The sequence below is a fragment of the Heptranchias perlo genome, chromosome 29 (assembly GCF_035084215.1).
Source record: "Heptranchias perlo isolate sHepPer1 chromosome 29, sHepPer1.hap1, whole genome shotgun sequence".
NCBI lineage: Eukaryota > Metazoa > Chordata > Chondrichthyes > Hexanchiformes > Hexanchidae > Heptranchias > Heptranchias perlo.
This window is the reverse complement of record NC_090353.1, coordinates 3,617,204-3,640,016: the sequence shown is the minus strand read 5'-3', so window position 1 is coordinate 3,640,016 and position 22,813 is coordinate 3,617,204. Positions and strand designations below refer to the sequence as shown.

Genomic DNA, 22,813 nt, shown 5'->3' with positions numbered 1-22,813 from the left:
CTGGGATGGAGACAGTTCGTGGGGGAGGGGGTATTTACAGGGATAGAGACAGTGAGTGGGGGAGGGGTATTTACTGGGATGGAGACAGTTCGTGGGGGAGGGGGTATTTACGGGGATAGAGAGAGTGAGTGGGGGAGGGGTATTTACTGGGATAGAGACAGTGAGTGGGGGAGGGGTATTTACTGGGATAGAGACATTGAGTGGGGGAGGGGGTATTTACTGGGATAGAGACAGTTCGTGGGGGAGGGGGTATGTACTGGGATAGAGACAGTGAGTGGGGGAAGGGTATTTACTGGGATAGAGACAGTGAGTGGGGGAGGGGGTATTTACTGGGATGCAGACAGTTAGTGGGGGGAGGGGTATTTACTGGGATAGAGACAGTGAGTGGGGGAGGGGTATTTACTGGGATAGAGACAGTGAGTGGGGGAGGGGGTATTTACGGGGATAGAGACAGTGAGTGGGGAGGGGTATTTACTGGGATAGAGACAGTGAGTGGGGGAGGGGGTATTTACTGGGATGGAGACATTTCGTGGGCGAGGGGGTATTTACGGGGATAGAGACAGTGAGTGGGGGAGGGGTATTTACTGGGATAGAGACAGTGAGTGGGGGAGGGGGTATTTACTGGGATAGAGACAGTGAGTGGGGGACGGGTATTTACTGGGATAGAGACAGTGAGTGGGGGAGGGTTTTTTACTGGGATAGAAACAGTGAGTGGGGGAGGGGGTATTTACCGAGATAGAGACAGTGAGTGGGGGGAGGGGTATTTACTGGGATAGAGACAGTGAGTGGGGGAGGGGTTTTTTACTGGGATAGAGACAGTGAGTGGGGGAGGGGGTATTTACCGAGATAGAGACAGTGAGTGGGGGGAGGGGTATTTACTGGGATAGAGACAGTGAGTGGGGGAGGGGTTTTTACTGGGATAGAAACAGTGAGTGGGGGAGGGGGTATTTACCGAGATAGAGACAGTGAGTGGGGGAGGGGGTATTTACTGGGATAGAGACAGTGAGTGGGGGAGGGGTATTTACTGGGATAGAGACAGTGAGTGGGGGGAGGGGTATTTACTGGGATAGAGACAGTGAGTGGGGGAGGGGTATTTACTGGGATAGAGACAGTGAGTGGGGGAGGGGTATTTACTGGGATAGAGACAGTGAGTGGGGGAGGGGTATTTACTGGGATAGAGACAGTGAGTGGGGGAGGGGTATTTACTGGGATAGAGACAGTGAGTGGGGGAGGGGTATTTACTGGGATAGAAACAGTGAGTGGGGGAGGGGGTATTTACCGAGATAGAGACAGTGAGTGGGGGAGGGGGTATTTACTGGGATAGAGACAGTGAGTGGGGGAGGGGTATTCACTGGGATAGAGACAGTAAGTGGGGGAGGGGGTATTTACTGTGATAGAGACAGTGAGTGGGGGAGGGGTATTTACTGGGATAGAGACAGTGAGTGGGGGAGGGGTATTTACTGGGATAGAGACAGTGAGTGGGGGGAGGGGTATTTACTGGGATAGAGACAGTGAGTGGGGGGAGGGGTATTTACTGGGATAGAGACAGTGAGTGGGGGAGGGGTTTTTTACTGGGATAGAAAGAGTGAGTGGGGGAGGGGGTATTTACTGGGATAGAGACAGTGAGTGGGGGAGGGGTATTTACTGGGATAGAGACAGTGAGTGGGGGGAGGGGTATTTACTGGGATAGAGACAGTGAGTGGGGGAGGCTTTTTTTACTGGGACAGAGACAGTGAGTGGGGGAGGGGTATTTACTGGGATAGAGACAGTGAGTGGGGGAGGGGTTTTTTACTGGGATAGAGACAGTGAGTGGGGGAGGGGATATTTATGGGGATAGAGACAGTGAGTGGGGGAGGGGTATTTACTGGGATAGAGACAGTGAGTGGGGGGAGGGGTATTTACTGGGATAGAGACAGTGAGTGGGGGGAGGGGTATTTACTGGGATAGAGACAGTGAGTGGGGGAGGGGTTTTTTACTGGGATAGAAAGAGTGAGTGGGGGAGGGGGTATTTACTGGGATAGAGACAGTGAGTGGGGGAGGGGTATTTACTGGGATAGAGACAGTGAGTGGGGGGAGGGGTATTTACTGGGATAGAGACAGTGAGTGGGGGAGGCTTTTTTTACTGGGACAGAGACAGTGAGTGGGGGAGGGGTATTTACTGGGATAGAGACAGTGAGTGGGGGAGAGGTATTTACTGGGATAGAGACAGTGAGTGGGGGGAGGGGTATTTACTGGGATAGAGACAGTGAGTGGGGGAGGGGTTTTTTACTGGGATAGAGACAGTGAGTGGGGGAGGGGATATTTATGGGGATAGAGACAGTGAGTGGTGGAGGGGTATTTACTGGGATAGAGACAGTGAGTGGGGGAGGGGTTTTTTACTGGGATAGAGACAGTGAGTGGGGGAGGGGGTATTTACCGAGATAGAGACAGTGAGTGGGGGGAGGGGTATTTACTGGGATAGAGACAGTGAGTGGGGGAGGGGGTATTTACTGGGATAGATACAGTGAGTGGGGGAGGGGTATTTACTGGGATAGAGACAGTGAGTGGGGGAGGGGGTATTTACTGGGATAGAGACAGTGAGTGGGGGAGGGGTATTTACTGGGATAGATACAGTGAGTGGGGGAGGGGTATTTACTGGGATAGAGACAGTGAGTGGGGGAGGGGTATTTACTGGGATAGAGACAGTGAGTGGGGGAGGGGTATTTATTGGGATAGAGGCAGTGAGTGGGGGTGGGGGTATTTACTGGGATAGAGACAGTGAGTGGGGAGGGGTATTTTCTGTGATAGAGACAGAGAGTCGGGGACGGGTATTTACTGGGATAGAGACAGTGAGTGGGTGAGGGGTATTTACCGAGATAGAGACAGTGAGTGGGGGGAGGGGTATTGACTGGGATAGAGACAGTGAGTGGGGGGAGGGGTATTTACTGGGATAGAGACAGTGAGTGGGGGGAGGGGGTATTTCCTGGTATAGAGACATTTCGTGGGCGAGGGGGTATTTACGGGGATAGAGACAGTGAGTGGGGGAGGGGTATTTACTGGGATAGAGACAGTGAGTGGGGGAGGGGGTATTTACTGGGATAGAGACAGTGAGTGGGGGAGGGGTATTTCCTGGGATAGAGACAGTGAGTGGGGTAGGGGTTTTGACTGGGATAGAGACAGTGAGTGGGGGAGGGGGTATTTACCGAGATGGAGACAGTGAGTGGGGGAGGGGATATTTACTGGGATAGAGACAGTGAGTGGGGGAGGGGTTTTTACTGGGATAGAAACAGTGAGTGGGGGAGGGGGTATTTACCGAGATAGAGACAGTGAGTGGGGGGAGGGGTATTTACTGGGATAGAGACAGTGAGTGGGGGAGGGGTTTTTACTGGGATAGAAACAGTGAGTGGGGGAGGGGGTATTTACCGAGATAGAGACAGTGAGTGGGGGAGGGGTATTTACTGGGATAGAGACAGTGAGTGGGGGAGGGGTATTTACTGGGATGGAGACAGTGAGTGGGGAGGGGTATTTACTGGGATAGAGACAGTGAGTGGGGGGAGGGGTATTTACTGGGATAGAGACAGTGAGTGGGGGAGGGGTATTTACTGGGATAGAGACAGTGAGTGGGGGAGGGGGTATTTACTGGGATAGAGACAGCGAGTGGGGGAGGGGGTATTTACTGGGATAGAGACAGTGAGTGGGGGAGGGGTTTTTACTGGGATAGAAACAGTGAGTGGGGGAGGGGGTATTTACCGAGATAGAGACAGTGAGTGGGGGAGGGGTATTTACTGGGATGGAGACAGTGAGTGGGGGAGGGGTATTTACTGGGATGGAGACAGTGAGTGGGGAGGGGTATTTACTGGGATAGAGACAGTGAGTGGGGGGAGGGGTATTTACTGGGATAGAGACAGTGAGTGGGCGAGGGGTATTTACTGGGATAGAGACAGTGAGTGGGGGAGGGGGTATTTACTGGGATAGAGACAGTGAGTGGGGGAGGGGTATTTACTGGGATAGAGACAGTGAGTGGGGGAGGGTTTTTTACTGGGATAGAAACAGTGAGTGGGGGAGGGGGTATTTACCGAGATAGAGACAGTGAGTGGGGGGAGGGGTATTTACTGGGATAGAGACAGTGAGTGGGGGAGGGGTTTTTTACTGGGATAGAGACAGTGAGTGGGGGAGGGGGTATTTACCGAGATAGAGACAGTGAGTGGGGGGAGGGGTATTTACTGGGATAGAGACAGTGAGTGGGGGAGGGGTTTTTACTGGGATAGAAACAGTGAGTGGGGGAGGGGGTATTTACCGAGATAGAGACAGTGAGTGGGGGAGGGGTATTTACTGGGATAGAGACAGTGAGTGGGGGAGGGGTATTTACTGGGATAGAGACAGTGAGTGGGGGAGGCGTATTTACTGGGATAGAGACAGTGAGTGGGGGGAGGGGTATTTACTGGGATAGAGACAGTGAGTGGGGGAGGGGTTTTTTACTGGGATAGAAAGAGTGAGTGGGGGAGGGGGTATTTACTGGGATAGAGACAGTGAGTGGGGGAGGGGTATTTACTGGGATAGATACAGTGAGTGGGGGAGGGGGTATTTACTGGGATAGAGACAGTGAGTTGGGGGAGGGGTATTTACTGGGATAGAGACAGTGAGTGGGGGGAGGGGTATTTACTGGGATAGAGACAGTGAGTGGGGGAGGGGTATTTACTGGGATAGAGGCAGTGAGTGGGGGAGGGGTATTTACTGGGATAGAGACAGTGAGTTGGGGGAGGGGTATTTACTGGGATAGAGACAGTGAGTGGGGGGAGGGGTATTTACTGGGATAGAGACAGTGAGTGGGGGAGGGGTATTTACTGGGATAGAGACAGTGAGTGGGGGAGGGGGTATTTACTGGGATAGAGACAGTGAGTGGGGGAGGTTTTTTTTTACTGGGATAGAGTCAGTGAGTGGGGGAGGGGGTATTTACCGAGATAGAGACAGTGAGTGGGGGGAGGGGTATTTACTGGGACAGAGACAGTGAGTGGGGGAGGGGGTATTTACTGGGATAGATACAGAAAGTGGGGGAGGGGTATTTACTGGGATAGAGACAGTGAGTGGGGGAGGGGGTATTTACTGGGATAGAGACAGTGAGTGGGGGAGGGGTATTTACTGGGATAGATACGGTGAGTGGGGGAGGGGTATTTACTGGGATAGAGACAGTGAGTGGGGGGAGGGGTATTTACTGGGATAGAGACAGTGAGTGGGGGAGGGGTATTTATTGGGATAGAGGCAGTGAGCGGGGGTGGGGGTATTTACTGGGATAGAGACAGTGAGTGGGGAGGGGTATTTTCTGTGATAGAGACAGAGAGTCGGGGACGGGTATTTACTGGGATAGAGACAGTGAGTGGGTGAGGGGTATTTACCGAGATAGAGACAGTGAGTGGGGGGAGGGGTATTGACTGGGATAGACACAGTGAGTGGGGGAGGGGGTATTTACTGGGATAGAGACAGTGAGTGGGGGGAGGGGTATTTACTGGGATAGAGACAGTGAGTGGGGGGAGGGGGTATTTCCTGGTATAGAGACATTTCGTGGGCGAGGGGGTATTTACGGGGATAGAGACAGTGAGTGGGGGAGGGGGTATTTACTGGGATAGAGACAGTGAGTGGGGGAGGGGTATTTACTGGGATAGAGACAGTGAGTGGGGGAGGGGTTTTTACTGGGATAGAAACAGTGAGTGGGGAGGGGGTATTTACTGGGATAGAGACAGTGAGTGGGGGTGGGGTTTTTTACTGGGATAGAGACAGTGAGTGGGGGAGGGGGTATTTACCGAGATGGAGACAGTGAGTGGGGGGAGGGGTATTTACTGGGATAGAGACAGTGAGTGGGGGAGGGGTTTTTACTGGGATAGAAACAGTGAGTCGGGGAGGGGGTATTTACCGAGATAGAGACAGTGAGTGGGGGGAGGGGTATTTACTGGGATAGAGACAGTGAGTGGGGGAGGGGTTTTTACTGGGATAGAAACAGTGAGTGGGGGAGGGGGTATTTACTGGGATAGAGACAGTGAGTGGGGGAGGGGTATTTACTGGGATAGATACGGTGAGTGGGGGAGGGGTATTTACTGGGATAGAGACAGTGAGTGGGGGGAGGGGTATTTACTGGGATAGAGACAGTGAGTGGGGGAGGGGTATTTATTGGGATAGAGGCAGTGAGCGGGGGTGGGGGTATTTACTGGGATAGAGACAGTGAGTGGGGAGGGGTATTTTCTGTGATAGAGACAGAGAGTCGGGGACGGGTATTTACTGGGATAGAGACAGTGAGTGGGTGAGGGGTATTTACCGAGATAGAGACAGTGAGTGGGGGGAGGGGTATTGACTGGGATAGACACAGTGAGTGGGGGAGGGGGTATTTACTGGGATAGAGACAGTGAGTGGGGGGAGGGGTATTTACTGGGATAGAGACAGTGAGTGGGGGGAGGGGGTATTTCCTGGTATAGAGACATTTCGTGGGCGAGGGGGTATTTACGGGGATAGAGACAGTGAGTGGGGGAGGGGGTATTTACTGGGATAGAGACAGTGAGTGGGGGAGGGGTATTTACTGGGATAGAGACAGTGAGTGGGGGAGGGGTTTTTACTGGGATAGAAACAGTGAGTGGGGAGGGGGTATTTACTGGGATAGAGACAGTGAGTGGGGGTGGGGTTTTTTACTGGGATAGAGACAGTGAGTGGGGGAGGGGGTATTTACCGAGATGGAGACAGTGAGTGGGGGGAGGGGTATTTACTGGGATAGAGACAGTGAGTGGGGGAGGGGTTTTTACTGGGATAGAAACAGTGAGTCGGGGAGGGGGTATTTACCGAGATAGAGACAGTGAGTGGGGGGAGGGGTATTTACTGGGATAGAGACAGTGAGTGGGGGAGGGGTTTTTACTGGGATAGAAACAGTGAGTGGGGGAGGGGGTATTTACCGAGATAGAGACAGTGAGTGGGGGAGTGGTATTTACTGGGATAGAGACAGTGAGTGGGGGAGGGGTATTTACTGGGATAGAGACAGTGAGTGGGGGAGGGGTATTTACTGGGATAGAGACAGTGAGTGGGGGAGGGGTATTTACTGGGATAGAGACAGTGAGTGGGGGAGAGGTTTTTTACTGGGATAGAAACAGTGAGTGGGGGAGGGGGTATTTACTGGGATAGAGACAGTGAGTGGGGGAGGGGTATTTACTGGGATAGAGACAGTGAGTGGGGGAGGGGTATTTACTGGGATAGATACAGTGAGTGGGGGAGGGGGTATTTACTGGGATAGAGACAGTGAGTTGGGGGAGGGGTATTTACTGGGATAGAGACAGTGAGTGGGGGGAGGGGTATTTACTGGGATAGAGACAGTGAGTGGGGGAGGGGTATTTACTGGGATAGAGGCAGTGAGTGGGGGAGGGGTATTTACTGGGATAGAGACAGTGAGTTGGGGGAGGGGTATTTACTGGGATAGAGACAGTGAGTGGGGGGAGGGGTATTTACTGGGATAGAGACAGTGAGTGGGGGAGGGGTATTTACTGGGATAGAGACAGTGAGTGGGGGAGGGGGTATTTACTGGGATAGAGACAGTGAGTGGGGGAGGTTTTTTTTTACTGGGATAGAGTCAGTGAGTGGGGGAGGGGGTATTTACCGAGATAGAGACAGTGAGTGGGGGGAGGGGTATTTACTGGGACAGAGACAGTGAGTGGGGGAGGGGGTATTTACTGGGATAGATACAGAAAGTGGGGGAGGGGTATTTACTGGGATAGAGACAGTGAGTGGGGGAGGGGGTATTTACTGGGATAGAGACAGTGAGTGGGGGAGGGGTATTTACTGGGATAGATACGGTGAGTGGGGGAGGGGTATTTACTGGGATAGAGACAGTGAGTGGGGGGAGGGGTATTTACTGGGATAGAGACAGTGAGTGGGGGAGGGGTATTTATTGGGATAGAGGCAGTGAGCGGGGGTGGGGGTATTTACTGGGATAGAGACAGTGAGTGGGGAGGGGTATTTTCTGTGATAGAGACAGAGAGTCGGGGACGGGTATTTACTGGGATAGAGACAGTGAGTGGGTGAGGGGTATTTACCGAGATAGAGACAGTGAGTGGGGGGAGGGGTATTGACTGGGATAGACACAGTGAGTGGGGGAGGGGGTATTTACTGGGATAGAGACAGTGAGTGGGGGGAGGGGTATTTACTGGGATAGAGACAGTGAGTGGGGGGAGGGGGTATTTCCTGGTATAGAGACATTTCGTGGGCGAGGGGGTATTTACGGGGATAGAGACAGTGAGTGGGGGAGGGGGTATTTACTGGGATAGAGACAGTGAGTGGGGGAGGGGTATTTACTGGGATAGAGACAGTGAGTGGGGGAGGGGTTTTTACTGGGATAGAAACAGTGAGTGGGGAGGGGGTATTTACTGGGATAGAGACAGTGAGTGGGGGTGGGGTTTTTTACTGGGATAGAGACAGTGAGTGGGGGAGGGGGTATTTACCGAGATGGAGACAGTGAGTGGGGGGAGGGGTATTTACTGGGATAGAGACAGTGAGTGGGGGAGGGGTTTTTACTGGGATAGAAACAGTGAGTCGGGGAGGGGGTATTTACCGAGATAGAGACAGTGAGTGGGGGGAGGGGTATTTACTGGGATAGAGACAGTGAGTGGGGGAGGGGTTTTTACTGGGATAGAAACAGTGAGTGGGGGAGGGGGTATTTACCGAGATAGAGACAGTGAGTGGGGGAGTGGTATTTACTGGGATAGAGACAGTGAGTGGGGGAGGGGTATTTACTGGGATAGAGACAGTGAGTGGGGGAGGGGTATTTACTGGGATAGAGACAGTGAGTGGGGGAGGGGTATTTACTGGGATAGAGACAGTGAGTGGGGGAGAGGTTTTTTACTGGGATGGAAACAGTGAGTGGGGGAGGGGGTATTTACTGGGATAGAGACAGTGAGTGGGGGAGGGGTATTTACTGGGATAGAGACAGTGAGTGGGGGAGGGGTATTTACTGGGATAGAGACAGTGAGTGGGGGAGGGGTTTTTTACTGGGATAGAGACAGTGAGTGGGGGAGGGGTGTTTACTGGGATAGAGACAGTGAGTGGGGGGAGGGTGTATTTACTGGGATAGAGACAGTGAGTGGGGGGAGGGGTATTTACTGGGATAGAGACAGTGAGTGGGGGAGGGGGTATTTACTGGGATAGAGACAGTGAATGGGGGAGGGGGTATTTACTGGGATAGAGACAGTGAGTGGGGGAGGGGTATTTACTGGGATAGAGACAGTGAGTGGGGGAGGGGTTTTTTACTGGGATAGAAACAGTGAGTGGGGGAGGGGGTATTTACTGGGATAGAGACAGTGAGTGGGGGAGGGGTTTTTTACTGGGATAGAGACAGTGAGTGGGGGAGGGGTATTTACTGGGATAGAGACAGTGAGTGGGGGAGGGGTATTTACTGGGATAGAGACAGTGAGTGGGGGGAGGGGTATTTACTGGGATAGAGACAGTGAGTGGGGGAGGGGTTTTTTACTGGGATAGAGACAGTGAGTGGGGGAGGGGTATTTACTGGGATAGAGACAGTGAGTGGGGGAGGGGTATTTACTGGGATAGAGACAGTGAGTGGGGGAGGGGTATTTACTGGGATGGAGACAGTTCGTGGGGGAGGGGGTATTTACGCGGATAGAGACAGTTAGTGGGGGAGGGGTATTTACTGGGATAGAGACAGTGAGTGGGGGAGGGGTATTTACTGGGATAGAGACATTGAGTGGGGGAGGGGGTATTTACTGGGATACAGACAGTGAGTGGGGGAGGGGTTATTTACTGGGATAGAGACAGTGAGTGGGGGAAGGGTATTTACTGGGATAGAGACAGTGAGTGGGGGAGGGGGTATTTACTGGGATGCAGACAGTTAGTGGGGGGAGGGGTATTTACTGGGATAGAGACAGTGAGTGGGGGAGGGGTATTTACTGGGATAGAGACAGTGAGTGGGGGAGGGGTATTTACGGGGATAGAGACAGTGAGTGGGGAGGGGTATTTACTGGGATAGAGACAGTGAGTGGGGGAGGGGGTATTTACTGGGATGGAGAGATTTCGTGGGCGAGGGGGTATTTACGGGGATAGAGACAGTGAGTGGGGGAGGGGTATTTACTGGGATAGAGACAGTGAGTGGGGGAGGGGTTTTTTACTGGGATAGAGACAGTGAGTGGGGGAGGGGGTATTTACTGGGATGGAGAGATTTCGTGGGCGAGGGGGTATTTACGGGGATAGAGACAGTGAGTGGGGGAGGGGGTATTTACTGGGATAGAGACAGTGAGTGGGGGAGGGGTTTTTTACTGGGATAGAGACAGTGAGTGGGGGAGGGGGTATTTACTCGGATAGAGACAGTGAGTGGGGGAGGGGGTATTTACTCGGATAGAGACAGTGAGTGGGGGAGGGGTTTTTTACTGGGATAGAGACAGTGAGTGGGGGAGGGGGTATTTACTCGGATAGAGACAGTGAGTGGGGGAGGGGGTATTTACTCGGATAGAGACAGTGAGTGGGGGAGGGTTTTTTACTGGGATAGTGACAGTGAGTGGGGGAGGGGGTATTTACTGGGATAGAGACAGTGAGTGGGGGAGGGGTATTTACTGGGATGGAGACAGTTCGTGGGGGAGGGGGTATTTACGCGGATAGAGACAGTTAGTGGGGGAGGGGTATTTACTGGGATAGAGACAGTGAGTGGGGGAGGGGTATTTACTGGGATAGAGACATTGAGTGGGGGAGGGGGTATTTACTGGGATACAGACAGTGAGTGGGGGAGGGGTTATTTACTGGGATAGAGACAGTGAGTGGGGGAAGGGTATTTACTGGGATAGAGACAGTGAGTGGGGGAGGGGGTATTTACTGGGATGCAGACAGTTAGTGGGGGGAGGGGTATTTACTGGGATAGAGACAGTGAGTGGGGGAGGGGTATTTACTGGGATAGAGACAGTGAGTGGGGGAGGGGTATTTACGGGGATAGAGACAGTGAGTGGGGAGGGGTATTTACTGGGATAGAGACAGTGAGTGGGGGAGGGGGTATTTACTGGGATGGAGAGATTTCGTGGGCGAGGGGGTATTTACGGGGATAGAGACAGTGAGTGGGGGAGGGGTATTTACTGGGATAGAGACAGTGAGTGGGGGAGGGGTTTTTTACTGGGATAGAGACAGTGAGTGGGGGAGGGGGTATTTACTGGGATGGAGAGATTTCGTGGGCGAGGGGGTATTTACGGGGATAGATACAGTGAGTGGGGGAGGGGGTATTTACTGGGATAGAGACAGTGAGTGGGGGAGGGGTTTTTTACTGGGATAGAGACAGTGAGTGGGGGAGGGGGTATTTACTCGGATAGAGACAGTGAGTGGGGGAGGGGGTATTTACTCGGATAGAGACAGTGAGTGGGGGAGGGGTTTTTTACTGGGATAGAGACAGTGAGTGGGGGAGGGGGTATTTACTCGGATAGAGACAGTGAGTGGGGGAGGGGGTATTTACTCGGATAGAGACAGTGAGTGGGGGAGGGTTTTTTACTGGGATAGTGACAGTGAGTGGGGGAGGGGGTATTTACTGGGATAGAGACAGTGAGTGGGGGAGGGGGTATTTACTGGGATAGAGACAGTGAGTGGGGGGAGGGGGTATTTACTGGGATAGAGACAGTGAGTGGGGGAGGGGTATTTACTGGGATAGAGACAGTGAGTGGGGGAGGGGTATTTACTGGGATAGAGACAGTGAGTGGGGGAGGGGTATTTACTGGGTAGAGAGTGAGTGGGGGAGGGGTTATTTACGGGGATAGAGACAGTGAGTGGGGGAGGGGTATTTACTGGGATAGAGACAGTGAGTGGGGGAGGGGTATTTACTGGGATGGAGACAGTTCGTGGGGGAGGGGGTATTTACGGGGATAGAGACAGTGAGTGGGGGAGGGGTATTTACTGGGATAGAGACAGTGAGTGGGGGAGGGGTATTTACTGGGATAGAGACATTGAGTGGGGGAGGGGGTATTTACTGGGATAGAGACAGTGAGTGGGGGAGGGGTATTTACTGGGATAGAGACAGTTCGTGGGGGAGGGGGTATTTACTGGGATAGAGACAGTGAGTGGGGGAGGGGTTTTTTACTGGGATAGAGACAGTGAGTGGGGGAGGGGGTATTTACTGGGATGGAGAGATTTCGTGGGCGAGGGGGTATTTACGGGGATAGAGACAGTGAGTGGGGGAGGGGTATTTACTGGGATAGAGACAGTGAGTGGGGGATGGGTATTTACTGGGATGGAGACAGTTCGTGGGGGAGGGGGTATTTACGCGGATAGAGACAGTGAGTGGGGGAGGGGTATTTACTGGGATAGAGACAGTGAGTGGGGGAGGGGTATTTACTGGGATAGAGACATTGAGTGGGGGAGGGGGTATTTACTGGGATACAGACAGTGAGTGGGGGAGGGGTTATTTACTGGGATAGAGACAGTGAGTGGGGGAGGGGGTATTTACTGGGATGCAGACAGTTAGTGGGGGGAGGGGTATTTACTGGGATAGAGACAGTGAGTGGGGGAGGGGTATTTACTGGGATAGAGACAGTGAGTGGGGGAGGGGAATTTACGGGGATAGAGACAGTGAGTGGGGAGGGGTATTTACTGGGATAGAGACAGTGAGTGGGGGAGGGGGTATTTACTGGGATGGAGAGATTTCGTGGGCGAGGGGGTATTTACGGGGATAGAGACAGTGAGTGGGGGAGGGGTATTTACTGGGATAGAGACAGTGAGTGGGGGAGGGGTTTTTTACTGGGATAGAGACAGTGAGTGGGGGAGGGGGTATTTACTGGGATGGAGAGATTTCGTGGGCGAGGGGGTATTTACGGGGATAGAGACAGTGAGTGGGGGAGGGGGTATTTACTGGGATAGAGACAGTGAGTGGGGGAGGGGTTTTTTACTGGGATAGAGACAGTGAGTGGGGGAGGGGGTATTTACTCGGATAGAGACAGTGAGTGGGGGAGGGGTTTTTTACTGGATAGAGACAGTGAGTGGGGGAGGGGGTATTTACTCGGATAGAGACAGTGAGTGGGGGAGGGGGTATTTACTCGGATAGAGACAGTGAGTGGGGGAGGGTTTTTTACTGGGATAGTGACAGTGAGTGGGGGAGGGGGTATTTACTGGGATAGAGACAGTGAGTGGGGGAGGGGGTATTTACTGGGATAGAGACAGTGAGTGGGGGGAGGGGGTATTTACTGGGATAGAGACAGTGAGTGGGGGAGGGGTATTTACTGGGATAGAGACAGTGAGTGGGGGAGGGGTATTTACTGGGATAGAGACAGTGAGTGGGGGAGGGGTATTTACTGGGATAGAGAGTGAGTGGGGGAGGGGTTATTTACGGGGATAGAGACAGTGAGTGGGGGAGGGGTATTTACTGGGATAGAGACAGTGAGTGGGGGAGGGGTATTTACTGGGATGGAGACAGTTCGTGGGGGAGGGGGTATTTACGGGGATAGAGACAGTGAGTGGGGGAGGGGTATTTACTGGGATAGAGACAGTGAGTGGGGGAGGGGTATTTACTGGGATAGAGACAGTTCGTGGGGGAGGGGGTATTTACTGGGATAGAGACAGTGAGTGGGGGAGGGGTTTTTTACTGGGATAGAGACAGTGAGTGGGGGAGGGGGTATTTACTGGGATGGAGAGATTTCGTGGGCGAGGGGGTATTTACGGGGATAGAGACAGTGAGTGGGGGAGGGGTATTTACTGGGATGCAGACAGTTAGTGGGGGGAGGGGTATTTACTGGGATAGAGACAGTGAGTGGGGGAGGGGTATTTACTGGGATGGAGACAGTGAGTGGGGGGGGGTATTTACGGGGATAGAGACAGTGAGTGGGGGAGGGGTATTTACTGGGATAGAGACAGTGAGTGGGGGGAGGGGTATTTACGGGGATAGAGACAGTGAGTGGGGGAGGGGTATTTACTGGGATAGAGACAGTGAGTGGGGGAGGGTTTTTTTACTGGGATAGAGATAGTGAGTGGGGGAGGGGGTATTTACTCGGATAGAGACAGTGAGTGGGGGAGGGGTTTTTTACTGGGATAGTGACAGTGAGTGGGGGAGGGGGTATTTACCGAGATAGAGACAGTGAGTGGGGGGAGGGGTATTTACTGGGATAGAGACAGTGAGTGGGGGAGGGGTTTTTACTGAGATAGAGACAGTGAGTGGGGGGAGGGGTATTTACTGGGATAGAGACAGTGAGTGGGGGAGGGGTTTTTACTGGGATAGAGACAGTGAGTGGGGGAGGGGTATTTACTGGGATAGAGACAGTGAGTGGGGGAGGGGTTTTTTACTGGGATAGAGACAGTGAGTGGGGGAGGGGGTATTTACGGGGATAGAGACAGTGAGTGGGGAGGGGTATTTACTGGGATAGAGACAGTGAGTGAGGGAGGGGTATTTACTGGGATAGAGACAGTGAGTGGGGGGAGGGGTATTTACTGGGATAGAGACAGTGAGTGGGGGAGGGGTATTTACTGGGATAGAGACAGTGAGTGGTGGAGGGGTATTTACTGGGATAGAGACAGTGAGTGGGGGAGGGGGTATTTACCGAGATAGAGACAGTGAGTGGGGGGAGGGGTATTTACTGGGATAGAGACAGTTCGTGGGGGGAGGGGTATTTACCGAGATAGAGACAGTGAGTGGGGGAGGGGTATTTACTGGGATAGAGACAGTGAGTGGGAGGAGGGGTATTTACTGGGATAGAGACAGTGAGTGGGGGAGGGGGTATTTACTGGGATAGAGACAGTGAGTGGGGGGATGGGTATTTACCGAGATAGGGACAGTGAGTGTGGGGGGGGTATTTACTGGGATAGAGACAGTGAGTGGGGGAGGGGGTATTTACCGAGATAGAGACAGTGAGTGGGGGGAGGGGTATTTACTGGGATAGAGACAGTGAGTGGGGGAGGGGTTTTTTACTGGGATAGAGACAGTGAGTGGGGGAGGGGCTATTTACTGGGATAGAGACAGTGAGTGGGGGAGGGGTATTTACGGGGATAGAGACAGTGAGTGGGGGAGGGGTGTTTACTGGGATAGAGACAGTAAGTGGGGGAGGGGGTATTTACTGGGATAGAGACAGTGAGTGGGGGAGGGGGTATTTACGGGGATAGAGACAGTGAGTGGGGGAGGGGTATTTACTGGGATAGAGACAGTGAGTGGGGGGAGGGGCTATTTACTGGGATAGAGACAGTGAGTGGGGGAGGGGGTATTTACTGGGATAGAGACAGTGAGTGGGGGAGGGGGTATTTACGGGGATAGAGACAGTGAGTGGGGGGAGGGGCTATTTACTGGGATAGAGACAGTGAGTGGGGGAGGGGGTATTTACTGGGTTAGAGACAGTGAGTGGGGGAGGGGTATTTACTGGGATAGAGACAGTGAGTGGGGGAGGGATATTTACTGGGATGGAGAAAGTGAGTGGGGGAGGGGGTATTTACCGAGATAGAGACAGTGAGTGGGGGGAGGGTTATTTACTGGGATAGAGACAGTGAGTGGGGGAGGGTTTTTTTACTGGGATAGAGACAGTGAGTGGGGGAGGGGGTATTTACGGGGATAGAGACAGTGAGTGGGGGGAGGGGCTATTTACTGGGATAGAGACAGTGAGTGGGGGAGGGGGTATTTACTGGGATAGAGACAGTGAGTGGGGGGAGGGGCTATTTACTGGGATAGAGACAGTGAGTGGGGGAGGGGGTATTTACTGGGATAGAGACAGTGAGTGGGGGAGGGGGTATTTACCGAGATAGAGACAGTGAGTGGGGGAGGGGTATTTACGGGGATAGAGACAGTGAGTGGGGGAGGGGTATTTACTGGGATAGAGACAGTGAGTGGGGGAGGGGGTATTTACTGGGATAGAGACAGTGAGTGGGGGAGGATTTTTTTACTGGGATAGAGACAGTGAGTGGGGGAGGGGCTATTTACTGGGATAGAGACAGTGAGTGGGGGAGGGGTATTTACGGGGATAGAGACAGTGAGTGGGGGAGGGGTATTTACTGGGATAGAGACAGTTAGTGGGGGAGGGGGTATTTACGGGGATAGAGACAGTGAGTGGGGGAGGAGTTTTTTACTGGGATAGAGACAGTGAGTGGGGGAGGGGTATTTACGGGGATAGAGACAGTGAGTGGGGGAGGAGTTTTTTACTGGGATAGAGACAGTGAGTGGGGGAGGGGGTATTTACTGGGATAGAGACAGTGAGTGGGGGAGGGGTATTTACGGGGATAGAGACAGTGAGTGGGGGAGGGGTATTTACTGGGATAGAGACAGTTAGTGGGGGAGGGGGTATTTACGGGGATAGAGACAGTGAGTGGGGGAGGGGTATTTACTGGGATAGAGACAGTGAGTGGGGGAGGGGTTTTTTACTGGGATAGAGACAGTGAGTGGGGGAGGGGGTATTTACTGGGATAGGGAAAGTGAGTGGGGGAGGGGGTATTTACTGGGATAGAGACAGTGAGTGGGGGAAGGATATTTACTGGGATAGAGACAGTGAGTGGGGGGGGTATTTACCGAGATAGAGACAGTGAGTGGGGGGAGGGGTATTTACCGAGATAGAGACAGTGATTGGGGGGTGGGGTATTTACTGGGATCGAGACAGTGAGTGGGGGAGGGGATATTTACTGGGATAGAGACAGTGAGTGGGGGGAGGGGTATTTACCGAGATAGAGACAGTGAGTGGGGGGAGGGGTATTTACTGGGATAGAGACAGTGAGTGGGGGAGGGGGCATTTACTGGGATAGAGACAGTGAGTGGGGGAGGGATATTTACTGGGATAGAGAAAGTGAGTGGGGGAGGGGGCATTTACTGGGATAGAGACAGTGAGTGGGGGAGGGGGTATTTACTGGGATAGAGACAGTGAGTGGGGGAGGGATATTTACTGGGATAGAGAAAGTGAGTGGGGGAGGGGGCATTTACTGGGATAGAGACAGTGAGTGGGGGAGGGGTATTTACTGGGATAGAGACAGTGAGTGGGGGAGGGGTATTTACTGGGATAGAGAAAGTGATTGGGGGAGGGGGTATTTACTGGGATGGAGAGATTTCGTGGGCGAGGGGGTATTTACGGGGATAGAGACAGTGAGTGGGGGAGGGGTATTTACTGGGATGCAGACAATTAGTGGGGGGAGGGGTATTTACTGGGATAGAGACAGTGAGTGGGGGAGGGGTATTTACTGGGATGGAGACAGTGAGTGGGGGGGGGGGTATTTACGGGGATAGAGACAGTGAGTGGGGGAGGGGTATTTACTGGGATAGAGACAGTGAGTGGGGGGAGGGGTATTTACGGGGATAGAGACAGTGAGTGGGGGAGGGGTATTTACTGGGATAGAGACAGTGAGTGGGGGAGGGTTTTTTTACTGGGATAGAGATAGTGAGTGGGGGAGGGGGTATTTACTCGGATAGAGACAGTGAGTGGGGGAGGGGTTTTTTACTGGGATAGTGACAGTGAGTGGGGGAGGGGGTATTTACCGAGATAGAGACAGTGAGTGGGGGGAGGGGTATTTACTGGGATAGAGACAGTGAGTGGGGGAGGGGTTTTTTACTGGGATAGAAACAGTGAGTGGGGGAGGGGGTATTTACCGAGATAGAGACAGTGAGTGGGGGGAGGGGTATTTACTGGGATAGAGACAGTGAGTGGGGGAGGGGTTTTTTACTGGGATAGAGACAGTGAGTGGGGGAGGGGGTATTTACGGGGATAGAGACAGTGAGTGGGGAGGGGTATTTACTGGGATAGAGACAGTGAGTGAGGGAGGGGTATTTACTGGGATAGAGACAGTGAGTGGGGGAGGGGTTTTTTACTGGGATAGAGACAGTGAGTGGGGGGAGGGGTATTTACTGGGATAGAGACAGTGAGTGGGGGAGGGGTATTTACTGGGATAGAGACAGTGAGTGGTGGAGGGGTATTTACTGGGATAGAGACAGTGAGTGGGGGAGGGGGCATTTACCGAGATAGAGACAGTGAGTGGGGGGAGGGGTATTTACTGGGATAGAGACAGTTCGTGGGGGGAGGGGTATTTACCGAGATAGAGACAGTGAGTGGGGGAGGGGTATTTACTGGGATAGAGACAGTGAGTGGGAGGAGGGGTATTTACTGGGATAGAGACAGTGAGTGGGGGAGGGGGTATTTACTGGGATAGAGACAGTGAGTGGGGGGAGGGGTATTTACCGAGATAGGGACAGTGAGTGGGGGGGGGGTATTTACTGGGATAGAGACAGTGAGTGGGGGAGGGGTATTTACCGAGATAGAGACAGTGAGTGGGGGGGGGGGGTATTTACTGGGATAGAGACAGTGAGTGGGGGAGGGTTTTTTTACTGGGATAGAGACAGTGAGTGGGGGAGGGGGTATTTACCGAGATAGAGACAGTGAGTGGGGGGGGGGTATTTACTGGGATAGAGACAGTGAGTGGGGGAGGGGTATTTACCGAGATAGAGACAGTGAGTGGGGGGGGGTATTTACTGGGATAGAGACAGTGAGTGGGGGAGGGGGTATTTACCGAGATAGAGACAGTGAGTGGGGGGAGGGGTATTTACTGGGATAGAGACAGTGAGTGGGGGAGGGGTTTTTTACTGGGATAGAGACAGTGAGTGGGGGAGGGGCTATTTACTGGGATAGAGACAGTGAGTGGGGGAGGGGTATTTACGGGGATAGAGACAGTGAGTGGGGGAGGGGTGTTTACTGGGATAGAGACAGTAAGTGGGGGAGGGGGTATTTACTGGGATAGAGACAGTGAGTGGGGGAGGGGGTATTTACGGGGATAGAGACAGTGAGTGGGGGAGGGGTATTTACTGGGATAGAGACAGTGAGTGGGGGGAGGGGCTATTTACTGGGATAGAGACAGTGAGTGGGGGAGGGGGTATTTACTGGGATAGAGACAGTGAGTGGGGGAGAGGGTATTTACGGGGATAGAGACAGTGAGTGGGGGGAGGGGCTATTTACTGGGATAGAGACAGTGAGTGGGGGAGGGGGTATTTACTGGGATAGAGACAGTGAGTGGGGGAGGGGTATTTACTGGGATAGAGACAGTGAGTGGGGGAGGGATATTTACTGGGATGGAGAAAGTGAGTGGGGGAGGGGGTATTTACCGAGATAGAGACAGTGAGTGGGGGGAGGGTTATTTACTGGGATAGAGACAGTGAGTGGGGGAGGGTTTTTTTTACTGGGATAGAGACAGTGAGTGGGGGAGGGGGTATTTACTGGGATAGAGACAGTGAGTGGGGGAGGGGTATTTACTGGGATAGAGACAGTGAGTGGGGGAGGGGGTATTTACCGAGATAGAGACAGTGAGTGGGGGAGGGGTATTTACGGGGATAGAGACAGTGAGTGGGGGAGGGGTATTTACTGGGATAGAGACAGTGAGTGGGGGAGGGGGTATTTACTGGGATAGAGACAGTGAGTGGGGGAGGAGTTTTTTACTGGGATAGAGACAGTGAGTGGGGGAGGGGCTATTTACTGGGATAGAGACAGTGAGTGGGGGAGGGGTATTTACGGGGATAGAGACAGTGAGTGGGGGAGGGGTATTTACTGGGATAGAGACAGTTAGTGGGGGAGGGGGTATTTACGGGGATAGAGACAGTGAGTGGGGGAGGAGTTTTTTACTGGGATAGAGACAGTGAGTGGGGGAGGGGTATTTACGGGGATAGAGACAGTGAGTGGGGGAGGGGTATTTACTGGGATAGAGACAGTTAGTGGGGGAGGGGGTATTTACTGGGATAGAGACAGTGAGTGGGGGAGGGGTTTTTTACTGGGATAGAGACAGTGAGTGGGGGAGGGGGTATTTACTGGGATAGGGAAAGTGAGTGGGGGAGGGGGTATTTACTGGGATAGAGACAGTGAGTGGGGGAAGGATATTTACTGGGATAGAGACAGTGAGTGGGGGGAGGGGTATTTACCGAGATAGAGACAGTGAGTGGGGGGAGGGGTATTTACCGAGATAGAGACAGTGATTGGGGGGTGGGGTATTTACTGGGATCGAGACAGTGAGTGGGGGAGGGGATATTTACTGGGATAGAGACAGTGAGTGGGGGGAGGGGTATTTACCGAGATAGAGACAGTGAGTGGGGGGAGGGGTATTTACTGGGATAGAGACAGTGAGTGGGGGAGGGGGTATTTACTGGGATAGAGACAGTGAGTGGGGGAGGGATATTTACTGGGATAGAGAAAGTGAGTGGGGGAGGGGGCATTTACTGGGATAGAGACAGTGAGTGGGGGAGGGATATTTACTGGGATAGAGAAAGTGAGTGGGGGAGGGGGCATTTACTGGGATAGAGACAGTGAGTGGGGGAGGGGGTATTTACTGGGATAGAGACAGTGAGTGGGGGAGGGATATTTACTGGGATAGAGAAAGTGAGTGGGGGAGGGGGCATTTACTGGGATAGAGACAGTGAGTGGGGGAGGGGTATTTACTGGGATAGAGACAGTGAGTGGGGGAGGGGTATTTACTGGGATAGAGAAAGTGATTGGGGGAGGGGGTATTTACTGGAATAGATACAGTGAGTGGGGGAGGGGGCATTTACTGGGATAGAGACAGTGAGTGGGGGAGGGGGTATTTACTGGAATAGATACAGTGAGTGGGGGAGGGGTATTTACTGGGATAGAGACAGTGAGTGGGGGAGGGGTATTTACTGGAATAGATACAGTGAGTGGGGGTGGGGGTATTTACTGGGATAGAGACAGTGAGTGGGGGAGGGGTATTTACTGGGATAGAGACAGTGAGTGGGGGAGGGGTATTTACTGGGATAGAGACAGTGAGTGGGGGGGTGTATTTATTGGGATAGAGGCAGTGAGTGGGGGTGGGGGTATTTACTGGGATAGAGACAGTGAGTGGGGAGGGGTATTTTCTGTGATAGAGACAGAGAGTCGGGGACGGGTATTTACTGGGATAGAGACAGTGAGTGGGGGAGGGGGTATTTACTGGGATAGAGACAGTGAGTGGGGGAGGGGGTATTTACTGGGATAGAGACAGTGAGTGGGGGAGGGGTATTTAATGGGATAGAGACAGTGAGTGGGGGGAGGGGGTATTTCCTGGTACAGAGACAGTGAGTGGGGGAGGGGGTATTTACTGGGATAGAGAAAGTGAGTGGGGGAGGGGGTATTTACTGGGATAGAGACAGTGAGTGGGGGAGGGGGTATTTACTGGGATAGATACAGTGAGTGGGGGGAGGGGCATTTACTGGGATAGAGACAGTGAGTGGGGGAGGGGTATTTACTGGGATAGAGTCAGTGAGTGGGGGGAGGGGTATTTACTGGGATAGAAGCAGTGAGTGGGGGAGGGGTATTAACTGGGACAGAGACAGTGAGTGGGGGAGGGGTATTTACTGGGATAGAGACAGTGAGTGGGGGAGGGGTATTTACTGGGATAGAGACAGTGAGTGGGGGAGGGGGTATTTACTGGGTAGAGACAGTGAGTGGGGGAGGGGGTATTTACTGGGATAGAGACAGTGAGTGGGGGAGGGGGTATTTACTGGGTAGAGACAGTGAGTGCGGGAGGGGGTATTTACTGGGATAGAGACAGTGAGTGCGGGAGGGGTATTTATTGGGATAGAGGCAGTGAGTGGGGGAAGGGGTATTTAGTGGGATCGAGACAGTGAGTGGGGGAGGGGTATTTACTGGGATAGAGACAGTGAGTGGGGGAGGGGGTATTTACTGGGATAGAGACAGTGAGTGGGGGAGGGGTATTTACTGGGATAGAGACAGTGAGTTGGGGAGGGGTATTTACTGGGATAGAGATAGTGAGTGGGGGAGGGGTATTAACTGGGATAGAGACAGTGAGTGGGGGAGGGGTATTTACTGGGATAGAGACAGTGAGTGGGAGGAGGGGGTATTTACTGGGATGGAGACAGTGAGTGGGGGGAGGGGTATTTACTGGGATAGAGACAGTGAGTGGGGGAGGGGTATTTACTGGGATAGAGACATTGAGTGGGGGAGGGGTTATTTACTGGGATAGAGACAGTGAGTGGGGGAGGGGTATTTACTGGGATAGAGACAGTGAGTGGGGGAGGGGGTATTTACTGGGATAGAGACAGTGAGTGGGGGAGGGGTTATTTACTGGGATAGGGACAGTGAGTGGGGGGAGGGGGTATTTACTGGGATAGAGACAGTGAGTGGGGGAGGGGGTATTTACTGGGATAGAGACAGTGAGTGGGGGAAGGGTATTTGCTGGGATCGGGACAGTGAGTGGGGGAGGGGTATTTACTGGGATAGAGACAGTGAGAGGGGGAGGGGTATTTACTGGGATAGAGGCAGTGAGTGGGGGATGGGTATTTACTGGGATATAGACAGTGAGTGGGGGAGGGGGTATTTACTGGGTAGAGACAGTGAGTGGGGGAGGGGGTATTTACTGGGATAGAGACAGTGAGTGGGGGAGGGGTATTTATTGGGATAGAGGCAGTGAGTGGGGGAGGGGGTATTTCCTGGGATAGAGACAGTGAGTGGGGGAGGGGGTATTGACTGGGATAGAGACAGTGAGTGGGGGAGGGGTATTTACTGGGATAGAGACAGTGAGTGGGGGAGGGGGTATTTAATGGGATAGAGACAGTGAGTGGGGGAGGGGTATTTCCTGGGATAGAGACAGTGAGTGGGGGAGGGGTATTTACTGGGATAGAGAGAATGAGTGGGGGAGGGGGTATTTACTGGGATAGAGACAGTGAGTGGGGGAGGGGTATTTACTGGGATAGAGACAGTGAGTGGGGGAAGGGTATTTACTGGGATAGAGACAGTGAGTGGGGGAGGGGTATTTACTGGGATAGAGACAGTGAGTGGGGGAGGGGTATTTACTGGGATAGAGACAGTGAGTGGGGGAGGGGTATTTACTGGGATAGAGACAGTGAGTGGGGGAGGGGTTATTTACTGGGATGGAGACAGTGAGTGGG

At 53.1% G+C, this 22,813-nt stretch overlaps 1 protein-coding gene across 3 annotated transcripts in view; it reads right to left on the bottom strand.

Moving 5' to 3' along the window:
• si:ch1073-396h14.1 (disintegrin and metalloproteinase domain-containing protein 10) overlaps positions 1-22,813 on the bottom strand; it is a 660,397-nt gene that overhangs the window by 396,828 nt on the left and 240,756 nt on the right. The window lies entirely within an intron of this gene.